The sequence below is a fragment of the Dendrobates tinctorius genome, unplaced genomic scaffold (genome assembly GCF_039654945.1).
Source record: "Dendrobates tinctorius isolate UK_male_01 unplaced genomic scaffold, ASM3965494v1 ptg000037l, whole genome shotgun sequence".
In the NCBI taxonomy this organism is placed as follows: domain Eukaryota; kingdom Metazoa; phylum Chordata; class Amphibia; order Anura; family Dendrobatidae; genus Dendrobates; species Dendrobates tinctorius.
In genome coordinates, this window is record NW_027361705.1 from 30,833,973 (window position 1) to 30,849,564 (window position 15,592).

The 15,592-nt window shown below is 45.9% G+C and overlaps 1 long non-coding RNA gene across 1 annotated transcript in view; it reads right to left on the reverse strand.

Annotated features, from left to right (window-relative positions):
• The window catches only part of LOC141088142 (uncharacterized), a 42,443-nt gene extending 39,929 nt beyond the window's left edge, over nucleotides 1-2,514 (reverse strand). The window contains exon 1 of the long non-coding RNA XR_012231847.1: nucleotides 2,251-2,514. This is a non-coding gene — a long non-coding RNA (uncharacterized lncRNA). The remainder of the gene's footprint in view (nucleotides 1-2,250) is intronic.
• Between the last annotated feature and the right edge of the window lie 13,078 nt (nucleotides 2,515-15,592).

Sequence of the window (15,592 nt, forward strand, 5' to 3'; positions counted from 1 at the left end):
TTTGTCTTGGAACTCTGCCATGCAGGCTAATTTTTCCCAGTCTTTTTCTTATGGTGGAGTCATGAACACTCATCTTAAATGAGGCAGCTCTTTGGATGTTGTTGTGGGGTTCTTTGTAACCTCTTGGATGAGTCTCATCGCTGTGCTCTTGGGGCAATTTTGGTCAGTCGGTCACTCCTGGGAAGGTTCATCACTGTTCAATATTTTCACCCTTTGTAGATAATGGCTCTCATTGTGGTTCACTGGAGTCCAAAAGTTTTAGAAATGGCTTTATAACCTTTTCCAGACTGATAGAAAATTAGTTTGTTTCTTCTTTGCTCCAGAATTTCTTTGGATCGCGGAATGATGTCTATTATTTGAGGTTCTTTTGGTCTACTTCACTTTGTTAATCGGGTCCTATTTAAGTGATTTCTTGATTGAGAACAGGTGTGGGAGTTATCAGGACTGGGTATGGCTAGGAAAATTGAACTCAGATTCCCGAAGATGTGAAAAACCACAGTTATTTTATGTTTAAAGTGTGGGGGGCAATCACTTTTTCACAAAGATTTCTGTAGGTTTGGATTTCTTTTTCCCTTAATAATAAGGACCTTCATTTAAAAACTATATTTTGTGTTTACCTGTGTTATCTTTGTCTAATATTTACATTTGTTTGATGATCTGAAACATTTAAGCATGACAAATATGCAAAAGAATAGGAAGTCGGGAAGGGGCAAACACTTTACCACACAACTGTATTTCTGACCAGCCCCTTCACCAATGCCTCCACCTTGTGCCAGTCATTGCACTGGTTGCCCATTTGCTACAGAACACAATACAAACTTATCTTTTACCCACAAAGCTCTCCACAGTTCTGCACCACCCTATATCTCCCCCTCATTTCTATCACCCTACCCATGCTCTCCGCTCCATAACTGATTTAAGACTAACATCTTCAATAACCTGAATTTCCCAATTCTGTCTCTAAGACTTCTCTCATGACTTTATGGTGGAAAAACAAGTCCTCATACAGCTCCAGTGGCTTGCAAAAGTATTCAACCCCTTGGCTTTTTAGCTGCTGTGTGAAATTACAATCTGTGTTTAAATATTTTTGTAATCCGATTTGTGTGTTATATATCAGCACTAAATAATTTAAGGTGGTGAAGTGAAATGAGAAAAATATAGGCTTAAATTAAATGTATAGGAGCATAGAACTAAAAATTGACATGTGCATATGTATTCACCCCCTTTGCTTTGAATCCCCTAATAATTTATGGGGCAAGCAACTACCTTCATAGGTCACATGCTGACCGGAAAGTCCACCTATGTGCAATCTAAGTGTCACATGTCTGTCAGCATATGAACACTTTTCTGAAAGGCCACAGAGGCTGCAACACCACTAAGCAAGAGGAACCACTGACTAAATACCATGAAGACCAAGGAGGTCTCCAAACAAGTCAGAGACAAAGTTGTTGAGAAGTACAAGTCAGGGTTGGGTTATTAAAAAATATCCCAATCTCTGATGATCCCCCGGAGCACCATTAATTCCATTATCATCAAATGGAAAGAACATGGTACCACAATAAACCTGTCAAGAGAGGGCTGCCCACCAAAAGTCCTAGCCTGGGCAAGGAGGGCCTTAATCAGAGAGGCAGCACAGAGATAAAAGGTAACCCTGAAGGAGCTACAGAGTTCCCAAGCAGAGACTGGAGTATATCTATACAAACACAATAAACCGTAGACTCCATAGAGGTGGCCTTTATGGAAGAGTGGGCATAATAAAACCTTTACTTACACAAAAACATTTTAAGGCTCATTTTGAGTTTGCCAAAAGACATTTGGAAAACTATCCCCCACTGCTCCTCCTTGGTCATGCCACATCTGGAATACTGTGTCCACTTCTGGGCACCACATTTTAAAAAAGATGTAGAAAAACTGGAGCAAGTTCAGAGAAGAGCTACCAGGATGGTGAGCAGAATGAAAACTATGTCCTATGAGGAACGGTTAAAGGATCTGGGAATGTTTAGATTGCAAAACAGAAGGCTAAGAGGAGACTTAATAGCTGTCTACAAATATCTGAAGGGATGTCAAATTGTAGAGGGATCATCTTTATTCTCTTTTGCACATGGAAACACGAGAAGCAATGGAATGAAACTGAAAGGGAGAAGATACAGATTAGATATTAGAAAAACTTATTAAAAAAAGGGGAGACAGAAGCGAACAATAGGGTCTTATCCAGTGATATAAACGTTTCACAGATATGGATCCACTCACCTGGTTCAGTTGTGTGAAACACCACATCCATAAGCACAAATGGGTAGGATCCGATGAACTGCAGCAATCAGCCGGTCACTAGAATTGCATATATAGGAAGGAGAGAAATCCGGCTTTCAGGATCACGCTGTTCCAGTCCAAAGTTCACAAGGAGTTAATCCAAGGACCATTTATTCCATAAACTAAAGTTTATGGAATAAAAAGGAAGTTATAATCACTGCTTGGTCCTTGGATTAACTCCCCGATTCCAAGGCGATCCTGCTGTCTGCGCTGTCGGAGAAGGACACGGTGATGGATCTGAAGCATTCCTGGTTCCGTCACAATCTCCTACTGAAATTACCTCATTTCCGGTCAGCTTCCAGCACATCACTTCAGGTGAAACATCATGTGCGAGTTTTAAAATGCTCCTCGGGGCTCTGCCGTGTACTCCTGGGTCCGTGGGGAAAGCCCGCTTTGTATGCTTCGTACACACTTGGCTCCACTCTGTACACACACGGCTCCTCTCCGTACACCTCGTACACACACGACTCCTCTAGGAACCCCACATACTGTATCAGACAAATGCCTCATATGTAGGAACACCACATACTATATCAGACAGACCCCTCATATATAGGAACACCACATACTGTATCAGACAGACCCCTCATATATAGGAACACCACATACTATATCAGACAGACCCCTCCATATGTAGTAACACCACATACTATATCAGACAGACCCCTCGTGTATAGGAACACCACTAACTGTATCAGACAGACCCCTCATATATAGGAACACCACATACTGTATCAGACAGACCCCTCATATATAGGAACACCACATACTGTATCAGACAGACCCCTCATATATAGGAACACCACAAACTGTATCAGACAGACCCCTCATATATAGGAACACCACATACTGTATCAGACAGACCCCTCCATATGTAGGAACACCACAAACTATATCAGACAGACCCCTCATATATAGGAACACCACAAACTGTATAAGACAGACCCCTCGTATATAGGAACACCACATACTGTATCAGACAGACCCCTCCATATGTAGTAACACCACATACTATATCAGACAGACCCCTCATATATAGGAACACCACATACTGTATCAGACAGACCCCTCATATATAGGAACACCACAAACTGTATCAGACAGACCCCTCATATATAGGAACACCACATACTGTATCAGACAGACCCCTCCATATGTAGTAACACCACAAACTGTATCAGACAGACCCCTCGTATATAGGAACACCACATACTGTATCAGACAGACCCCTCCATATGTAGTAACACCACATACTATATCAGACAGACCCCTCATATATAGGAACACCACAAACTGTATCAGACAGACCCCTCATATATAGGAACACCACATACTGTGTCAGACAGACCCCTCATATATAGGAACACCACAAACTGTATCAGACAGACCCCTCATATATAGGAACACCACATACTGTATCAGACAGACCCCTCCATATGTAGTAACTAGAGTTGAGCGACTTTTGGTTTTTTAGGGTCGCGTTTCGTTTCGTGAAACCCGACTTTTCCAAAAGTCGGGTCGAGCAAGATCGTCCGATTATAGGGAAAAGTCGGGGTCGTCCCGAAACACGAAACCCAATGTAAGTCAATGGGGAATAAAAGTCGGCAGTGAGAGGAGGACAGGAAACACACCTACAGTGCCCATTTGAATGCCAAAAGCATCAATTCTTCTTTCTTAAGCTTGTCAACCTTAATTAACTTCATAATACAAGTTACGCACTGAAAAATGGGGGTTATTTGGCTACAAACTGTGGGGGGGGAGGGCTGGCTCCAGGTTTTCATGTGCCCTGGGCGAAAGAGCGCCCCTTTAACACATACCACAACTCATCATGCTCCGATACGGCAGATAAATAGCGGTATAGTACAATGAAAAATACCTCACTTTTTACATCTCATGACGAGGCCCATCTATTTCTCCATACAAAATCATTGGTCCCATATAATGTTTGAAACAGTATATGATGAGCTCCACATAATGCTACAGTATATGTTGGTCCCCATGGATGAAGCTCCACTGTCTTATGGGCCCAAATAATGCTCCAAACATAATGGGCCCCATTTCTAATGCTCTAGTGTATAATGGGCCCTGTAAATGCTGCTCCAGTGTCTGATGTCCACCTTTGGAATGTTCCAGTGTATGGTGGGCCCCATCTATCATTCTCCAGAGTATAGTGCTCCCCAAAAATTGCTGTCCCAACATTGAAAACAATCAAATAAGTCTCCTCGCTAGGGAATCCCTGTACTTATCTGGACAGGTGCTGTAGCTAGCTTAACAGCTCGCCAGCCGTTCTCACGCCCAGTATGGATTACACGTGATTGCACAAAGGTGAGAAAGGGTACCGTATCCCCAGATAACATGTATGGATAGCGTACACATTCAAAATATATGTCTCAGGAGGCAGGCTCAGACGGTGTTAGACCCAGTATGGATTGCACGTGATAGCACAAAGGTTAGAAAGGGTACCGCATCCCCGGATAACATGTATGGATAGCGTACACATTCAAAATATATGTCTATACAGCATGAGGCAGGCTCAGACGGTGTTAGGCCCAGTATGGATTGCACGTGATTGCACAAAGGTTAGAAAGGGTACCGTATCCCCGGATAACATGTATGGATAGCGTACACATTCAAAATATATGTCTATACAGCATGAGGCAGGCTCAGACGGTGTTAGGCCCAGTATGGATTGCAAGTGATTGCACAAAGGTTAGAAAGGGTACCGTATCCCCGGATAACATGTATGGATAGCGTACACATTCAAAATATATGTCTATACAGCATGAGGCAGGCTCAGACGGTGTTAGGCCCAGTATGGATTGCACGTGATTGCACAAAGGTTAGAAAGGGTACCGTATCCCTGGATAACATGTATGGATAGCGTACACATTCAAAATATATGTCTATACAGCATGAGGCAGGCTCAGACGGTGTTAGGCCCAGTATGGATTGCACGTGATTGCACAAATGTTAGAAAGGGTACCGTATCCCTGGATAACATGTATGGATAGCGTACACATTCAAAATATATGTCTCAGGAGGCAGGCTCAGACGGTGTTAGGCCCAGTATGGATTGCACGTGATTGCACAAAGGTTAGAAAGGGTACCGTATCCCCGGATAACATGTATGGATAGCGTACACATTCAAAATATATGTCTATACAGCATGAGGCAGGCTCAGACGGTGTTAGGCCCAGTATGGATTGCACGTGATTGCACAAAGGTTAGAAAGGGTACCGTATCCCTGGATAACATGTATGGATAGCGTACACATTCAAAATATATGTCTATACAGCATGAGGCAGGCTCAGACGGTGTTAGGCCCAGTATGGATTGCACGTGATTGCACAAAGGTTAGAAAGGGTACCGTATCCCTGGATAACATGTATGGATAACGTACACATTCAAAATATATGTCTATACAGCATGAAGCAGGCTCAGACGGTGTTAGGCCCAGTATGGATTGCACGTGATTGCACAAAGGTTAGAAAGGGTACCGTATCCCTGGATAACATGTATGGATAGCGTACACATTCAAAATATATGTCTCAGGAGGCAGGCTCAGACGGTGTCAGGCACAGTATGGATTTGACGGCCCAGATTACACAGCGGAGGAGCAGGGAGAGGTAAAGATTGCAAATGCTGGGGCCCTGCCCAGCAAGGGGGGCCCACTCGTGGGCGTCGGTACTGGCACTGGGCCCCTCATAGTACAGCGGTGTGTCTGACGGCGGGTGTGCACCACCACCGTCAGAGACACTTGATTGCACTATGAGGGACCCTGTGCCAGTGCCCGCGCCCAAGAGTCGGCCTACCCACCTGTCCAGGGCAACGGCACTCGCACGGTGTCGTGCGGTAGGTGGTGACCCCGGCCATGGGGGGGAGGCAGCACAGTTAGGGAGTTTTAGAAAGTGGCATATGTTGATGTTGGACATTCAGCTGATGCAAAAGGCGAAATAGGTGAAGTACCAGGAAGAGGTGGACCAAAGCAAGCCATTTTTCTGTCACCCTATGTGTCATCAGGGGAAGGTGGGACAAAATCCTTGGAAACCCATGCGTGGTTCATTTTAATGAAGGTTAGATCATCCACATTTTGGGTTGACAGACGGGTCCTTTTTTCTGTCAGGATTGATCCAGCTGCACTGAAGACTCTTTCCGATAGCACACTTGCAGCTGGGCAAGCGAGCTCCTGTAAGGCATATTGTGCCAATTCAGGCCAGGTGTCCAGTTTAGCGGCCCAATAGTCAAAGGGGAATGACCTGTGTGGGAGAACATCGATATGGGAGGAAAAGTAGTTTGTTACCATAGTTGACAACTGCTGTCTCCAGTCACTTTCCATCGATGCAGTATTACCAGTTGTGTGAGCGGTATTTGAAAAATCAGTCCACAACATTGTCATGAAACCCCTGTCTCCAACGCCACTTCTGCTGTGTGCACCACGAACACCTCTGCCAAGCTGCCCCCGGCCCGTACGGCTCGTGTGAGAACCATCACCGCTGCTGTGTGCTGGGAATGCCTCAAGCAACCGATTTACCAGAGTTGCTTGTTTATTAGCCAATATTAGGTCAAGGTTCTCCTGTGGCATGATGTTTTGTAATTTGCCTTTATAGCGTGGATCCAGGATGCTGGCCAACCAGTAGTCGTCATCGTTCATCATTTTGGCAATGCGGGGGTCCCTTTTTAGGATCTGCAAGGCATAATCTGACATGTGGGCCAATGTTCCCGGTGTCAATGATGCACTGCGAGTGCTGGGTGGAGGAGCACTTTCTGGCAAATCCACATCCCTCCAGTCACGCACAAACCCTGTACCAGACCTTGCCATGCCAACATTTTCACTTGCCCCACGAGATGCATCCTCCTCCCCTAAGTAATCATCCCCATCATCCTCCTCCTCCTCCTCTTCTTCCTCCACCTCGTCCAGGAGAGGTCCCTGAGCAGACAATGGCTGAATGTCATCAAGGATTCCCTCCTCCTCTTCCTCCTCATCAACATTGACTGCAGAAGCCTGCTCCTTAAGGTGCGTCAAAGTTTGCATGAGCAGACGCATAAGTGGGATGCTCATGCTTAGGATGGCGTCGTCTGCGCTTACCAGCCTTGTGCATTCCTCAAAACACTGAAGGACTTTACAAAGGTCTTTCAGCTTCGACCACTGCACACCTGTCAACTCCATGTCTGCTCTCAAAGTGCCTGGCCGTGTATCCTCCCACAAATGCATTATGGCCTGCCTCTGCTCGCACAGCCGCTCCACCATGTGCAGGGTGGAGTTCCACCTTGTTGCAATGTCGATAATGAGGCGGTGGTTGGGAAGGTGGAGCAATCGCTGCAGCTTCTGCATACGAACGGAGTGTACAGGCGACCGGCGGATGTGCGCGCACAGTCTTCGCACCTTCTGGAGCAGGGCTGTTAACTCCGGATAATTTTTGAGAAAGCACTGCACCACCAGGTTCAAGGTGTGAGCCAAGCAAGGTATGTGGCTGAGTTTTGAAAGGGCTATGGCTGCCACAAAATTACGGCCGTTATCACTAACTACCTTGCCTGCCTCAAGATGTACACTGCCCAGCCATGACTCAGTTTGTCGCTTCAAGTACTCGGCCAGCACCTCGGCGGTGTGTCTGTCGCCCAAACACATCATCTGCAACACAGCCTGCTGACGCTTTCCACTAGCTGCTCGATAGGGGGACACATCGTGTGCAACAGTGGCAGCTGCAGATGGAGTGCTCGTACGACTGCGCTCTGTGGACGAGCTTTCGCTTCTGGAGGAGGTGGAGGAGGAGGAGGGACGAACGCCTACAGCCAACTGTTTCCTATACCGTGGGCTAGGCAGCACTGTCCCACCACCGCTGTCCCCTGTGGACCCTGCATCCACCACATTAACCCAGTGCGCAGTGATGGACACGTAACGGCCCTGGCCATGCCGACTGGACCATGCATCAGTTGTGAGGTGCACCTTTCCGCTCACTGACTGCTTGAGTGCATGGACAATGCGGTCTTTCACATGATGGTGGAGGGCTGGGATGGCTTTGCGAGAGAAGAAGTGGCGACTGGGTAGGTCATAGCGTGGTACTGCATAGGCCATGAGTTCGCGGAAAGCTGTGCTTTCCACCAACCGAATGGGCATCATCTCAAACGAGATTAGTTTGGCAATGTGGGCGTTCAAACCCAGTGTACGCGGATGAGAGACTGAGTACTTTCTTGACCTACTCATAGTGTCTGGGAGGGTGAGCTGGACTTGAGAGCTGCATATGGTGGAAGTAGCGGTGGACAGGGCGGACTGAGAGAGGGTTGATGATGGTGATGGAGTTGGTGTTCTTTCTGATGGCCTAGAATCAGTCTTTCGTTGATATAACAGTGGGATTCCCTGACTGCTGTGGCCTTGCAACGACACCTCAACATTTGCTGCTGTGCTAACCGGTGGGCTTACAGTGGTGGAAACAATGTAGCGTTGCTGACTACCTTCGTTGTGATCAGTTGCACATGTGGCACTTGAGGTTTGGTGTTGTGTCCACGCTTGCAAGTGCATGCTGGTTAAATGTCTAAGCATGCAACTGGTATTCAAATTTTTCAGATTTTTCCCTCGGCTAAAGGTCTTTGCGCACTTCTTACAGATAACCTTGGCCTGATCATGAGGATTTTGTTCAAAAAAGTGCCACACTGCACTCTTCCTAGTTTGGCAGACATTTTGCGGCCTAGCACGCTGTGATCTTTTGACCCTCTGGACAAGCTGTCCAGCAACTCTTTTGATGTTTGGAACCTGTCTTTGGAGTGCTCCGGGCCTGCCAGATAACAGCTGTTGCGATGTCGATGTCTGCTGTGGATGCTCCTCATCTGAGCTATTGGAAGCAGCACCCTCTTCCCCCAATGGATGCCAATCTGGGTCAACAACTGGGTCATCCATCACCTCCTCTTCTATGTCATGTGCACCTTCCTCTGTGTCACCGTGTATGGTGGTATAGTGTGCGGGAAGGGGCACCTGAGTCTCATCAGGGTCAGAATCTGGCTCTGTACACTGCGAGGACAATGTAGTGCTCTGAGTGAATGTACCAGCAGAATCATCCATCAGCGGCTGTGCATCAGTGCACTCCATGTCAGATTCATCTTGGCCTGGGTAATTCACCATTTCACTTGATAATCCAGGCATGGTATGTGAAAACAGCTCCATGGAGTAATCAGTAGTATGGCCTGCGTCATCCTTCAATCTTGGTTGGGGTGAAGGACACAAGGAAAGGTGTGGTTCATGAACATGAGCCTCCAATGACGACTCAGTGCTTTTACTTTTTACAACTGAAGAAGAGGAGGCGATAGAGCTGGAGGCTGAGTCAGCAATGTAAGACAAAACTTTTTCCTGATGCTCTGGCTTTAAAAGCGGTTTGCCAACTCCTAGAAAACTAAGCGTTCGAGGCCTTATATAGCCAGACGATGACGCAGGCTCAACACCTCCTGCATTCGGTCCTATTTTGCTTTTGCCACTACCATCAGATCCACCACCAACACCATCATTACCAGCTGCCAACCCCCGCCCAATTCCACGGCCTCTTCCACCAGCCTTCCTCATTTTTGGCAGAAATGTAGACAAAATCCAACAAACTATATAGTATGTAAAACAAGGTGTCTATAGGACAGGGGAGATTTTGAATTTCTGCACACACTTTTGGACACTGGACACTTTTGGATTGTGTGAGGCCCACTGATATCTGAGCGCTATGTGACAGGCTCGATGGCACAGCTGTGACCTAAGTGACTAGAGAATAAGTGAGATTTTGAATCTCTGCACACACTTTTGGACACTGGACACTTTTGGATTGTGTGAGGCCCACTGATATCTGAGCGCTATATGACAGGCTCGATGGCACAGCTGTGACCTAAGTGACTAGAGAATAAGTGAGATTTTGAATCTCTGCACACACTTTTGGACACTGGACACTTTTGGATTGTGTGAGGCCCAATGAATATCTGAGCGCTATGTGACAAGCTCGATGGCACAGCTGTGACCTAAGTGACTAGAGGATAAGTGAGAATTTGAATCTCTGCACACACTTTTGGACACTGGACACTTTTGGATTGTGTGAGGCCCAATGAATATCTGAGCGCTATGTGACAAGCTCGATGGCACAGCTGTGGCCTAAGTGACTAGAGGATAAGTGAGAGTTTGAATCTCTGCACACACTTTTGGACACTGGACACTTTTGGATTGTGTGAGGCCCAATGAATATCTGAGCGCTATGTGACAGGCTCGATGGCACAGCTGTGACCTAAGTGACTAGAGAATAAGTGAGATTTTGAATCTCTGCACACACTTTTGGACACTGGACACTTTTGGATTGTGTGAGGCCCAATGAATATCTGAGCGCTATGTGACAAGCTCGATGGCACAGCTGTGGCCTAAGTGACTAGAGGATAAGTGAGAGTTTGAATCTCTGCACACACTTTTGGACACTGGACACTTTTGGATTGTGTGAGGCCCAATGAATATCTGAGCGCTATGTGACAAGCTCGATGGCACAGCTGTGACCTAAGTGACTAGAGGATAAGGGAGATTGGATTGCTTTTAAAAAAGCAGTTTGCGGAGCAGTGGGTAAACAGCAATGCCAGCCTGTCAGGAAGCCTTAAAAGGCAGCCCAACAACCAACACCACTGATACACCACTATATAGCCTCCCCTTGCACTGCACACAGTGACTGGTGTGTTGTGCAGGCCAAATTGCTATCAGCAGCAGAAGCAGTTTTTTTTTCTTCTCAGCAGGACAAAAAAAAAAAATTGGGATTGCTTTTAAAAAAGCAGTTTGAGGCCCAATGAATATCTGAGCGCTATGTGACAGGCTCGATGGCACAGCTGTGACCAAAGTGACTAGAGGATAAGGGAGATTGGATTGCTTTTAAAAAAGCAGTTTGCGGAGCAGTGGGTAAACAGCAATGCCAGCCTGTCAGGAAGCCTTAGAAGGCAGCCCAACAACCAACACCACTGATACACCACTATATAGCCTCCCCTTGCACTGCACACACAGTGACTGGTGTGTTGTGCAGGCCAAATCGCTAGCAGCAGAAGTAGTTTTTTGGTCTTCTTCCCTGCCTAACGCTCTCCCTACAGAATCAGCAGCAACCTCTCCCTATACTGAGATCGGCAGAAGTAAGATGGCGGTCGGCGTGCACGCCCTTTTATACCCCCTGTGACGCCCACCAAAGCAAGCCAATCACTTGCATGCCCTTCTGAAAGATGGTGGTGACCCGTGCCTATGTCATCACGTTGCCCACAGTGTACGTGGATCCTGATTGGCTGAAAAAGAGCGCAAAACAAACTTTTGAAACGCGACTTTGGCGCGTAAGTTGCCGACCTCGTGGCCGACCTCATCCTAGGGTCGGGTTTCGTTTCATGAAACCCGACTTTGCCAAAAGTCGGTGACTTTTGAATTTTTTCGACCCGTTTCGCTCAACTCTAGTAGTAACACCACAAACTGTATCAGACAGACCCCTCGTGTATAGGAACACCACTAACTGTATCAGACAGACCCCTCCATATGTAGTAACACCACATACTATATCAGACAGACCCCTCATATATAGGAACACCACATACTATATCAGACAGACCCCTCATATATAGGAACACCACAAACTGTATCAGACAGACCCCTCGTATATAGGAACACCACATACTGTATCAGACAGACCCCTCCATATGTAGTAACACCACATACTATATCAGACAGACCCCTCATATATAGGAACACCACAAACTGTATCAGACAGACCCCTCATATATAGGAACACCACATACTGTATCAGACAGACCCCTCCATATGTAGTAACACCACATACTATATCAGACAGACCGCTTGTATATAGGAACACCACATACTGTATCAGACAGACCCCTCATATATAGGAACACCACATACTGTGTCAGACAGACCCCTCGTATATAGGAACACCACATACTGTATCAGACAGACCCCTCGTGTATAGGAACACCACATACTGTATCAGACAGACCCCTCATATATAGGAACACCACATACTGTGTCAGACAGACCAATCGTATATAGGAACACCACATACTGTATCAGTCAGACCCCTCGTATATAGGAACACCACATACTGTATCAGACAGACCCCTCATATATAGGAACACCACATACTGTGTCAGACAGACCCCTCGTGTATAGGAACACCACATACTGTGTCAGACAGACCCCTCATATATAGGAACACCACATACTGTGTCAGACAGACCCCTCATATATAGGAACACCACATACTGTGTCAGACACACCCCTCATATATAGGAACACCACATACTGTGTCAGTCAGACCCCTCATATATAGGAACACCACATACTGTATCAGACAGACCCCTCATATATAGGAACACCACATACTGTATCAGACAGACCCCTCGTGTATAGGAACACCACATACTGTATCAGACAGACCCCTCGTGTATAGGAACACCACATACTGTATCAGACAGACCCCTCATATATAGGAACACCACATACTGTATCAGACAGACCCCTCATATATAGGAACACCACATACTGTATCAGACAGACCCCTCGTATATAGGAACACCACATACTGTATCAGTCAGACCCCTCATATATAGGAACACCACATACTGTATCAGACACACCCCTCATATATAGGAACACCACATACTGTGTCAGACAGACCCCTCATATATAGGAACACCACATACTGTGTCAGACAGACCCCTCATATATAGGAACACCACATACTGTATCAGACAGACCCCTCATATATAGGAACACCACATACTGTATCAGACAGACCCCTCGTGTATAGGAACACCACATACTGTATCAGACAGACCCCTCGTGTATAGGAACACCACATACTGTATCAGACAGACCCCTCATATATAGGAACACCACATACTGTATCAGACAGACCCCTCATATATAGGAACACCACATACTGTATCAGACAGACCCCTCATATATAGGAACACCACATACTGTGTCAGACAGACCCCTCGTGTATAGGAACACCACATACTGTATCAGTCAGACTCCTCATATATAGGAACACCACATACTGTATCAGACAGACCCCTCATATATAGGAACACCACATACTGTATCAGACAGACCCCTCATATATAGGAACACCACATACTGTATCAGACAGACCCCTCATATATAGGAACACCACATACTGCATAAGACAGACCCCTCATATATAGGAACACCACGTACTGTATCAGTCAGACCCCTCATATATAGGAACACCACATACTGTATCAGACAGACCCCTCATATATAGGAACACCACATACTGTATCAGACAGACCCCTCATATACAGGAACACCACATACTGTATCAGACAGACCCCTCATATATAGGAACACCACATACTGTATCAGACAGACCCCTCATATATAGGAACACCACATACTGTATCAGACAGACCCCTCATATATAGGAACACCACATACTGTATCAGTCAGACCCCTCATATATAGGAACACCACATACTGTATCAGACAGACCCCTCATATATAGGAACACCACATACTGTATCAGACAGACCCCTCATATATAGGAACACCACATACTGTATCAGACAGACCCCTCATATATAGGAACACCACATACTGTATCAGACAGACCCCTCATATATAGGAACACCACAAACTGTATCAGACAGACCCCTCATATATAGGAACACCACATACTGTATCAGACAGACCCCTCATATATAGGAACACCACATACTGTATCAGACAGACCCCTCATATATAGGAACACCACAAACTGTATCAGACAGACCCCTCATATATAGTAACACCAAATACTGTGTCAGAGAGACCCCTCATATATAGTAACACCACATACTGTATCAGACAGACCCCTCATATATAGGAACACCACATACTGTATCAGACAGACCCCTCATATATAGGAACACCACATACTGTGTCAGACAGACCCCTCGTGTATAGGAACACCACATACTGTATCAGTCAGACCCCTCATATATAGGAACACCACATACTGTATCAGACAGACCCCTCATATATAGGAACATCACATACTGTATCAGACAGACCCCTCATATATAGGAACACCACAAACTGTATCAGACAGACCCCTCATATATAGGAACACCACATACTGTATCAGACAGACCCCTCGTGTATAGGAACACCACATACTGTGTCAGACAGACCCCTCATATATAGCAACACCACATACTGTGTCAGAGAGACCCCTCATATATAGTAACACCACATACTGTATCAGACAGACCCCTCATATATAGGAACACCACATACTGTATCAGACAGACCCCTCATATATAGGAACACCACATACTGTGTCAGACAGACCCCTCGTGTATAGGAACACCACATACTGTATCAGTCAGACCCCTCATATATAGGAACACCACATACTGTATCAGACAGACCCCTCATATATAGGAACACCACATACTGTATCAGACAGACCCCTCATATATAGGAACACCACAAACTGTATCAGACAGACCCCTCATATATAGGAACACCACATACTGTATCAGACAGACCCCTCGTGTATAGGAACACCACATACTGTATCAGACAGACCCCTCATATATAGGAACACCACAAACTGTATCAGACAGACCCCTCATATATAGGAACACCACATACTGTATCAGACAGACCCCTCATATATAGGAACACCACATACTGTATCAGACAGACCCCTCATATATAGGAACACCACATACTGTATCAGACAGACCCCTCGTGTATAGGAACACCACATACTGTATCAGACAGACCCCTCATATATAGGAACACCACAAACTGTATCAGACAGACCCCTCATATATAGGAACACCACATACTGTATCAGACAGACCCCTCGTGTATAGGAACACCACATACTGTGTCAGACAGACCCCTCGTGTATAGGAACACCACATACTGTATCAGTCAGACCCCTCATATATAGGAACACCACATACTGTATCAGACAGACCCCTCATATATAGGAACACCACATACTGTATCAGACAGACCCCTCATATATAGGAACACCACAAACTGTATCAGACAGACCCCTCATATATAGGAACACCACATACTGTATCAGACAGACCCCTCGTGTATAGGAACACCACATACTGTGTCAGACAGACCCCTCATATATAGCAACACCACATACTGTGTCAGAGAGACCCCTCATATATAGTAACACCACATACTGTATCAGACAGACCCCTCATATATAGGAACACCACATACTGTATCAGACAGACCCCTCATATATAGGAACAC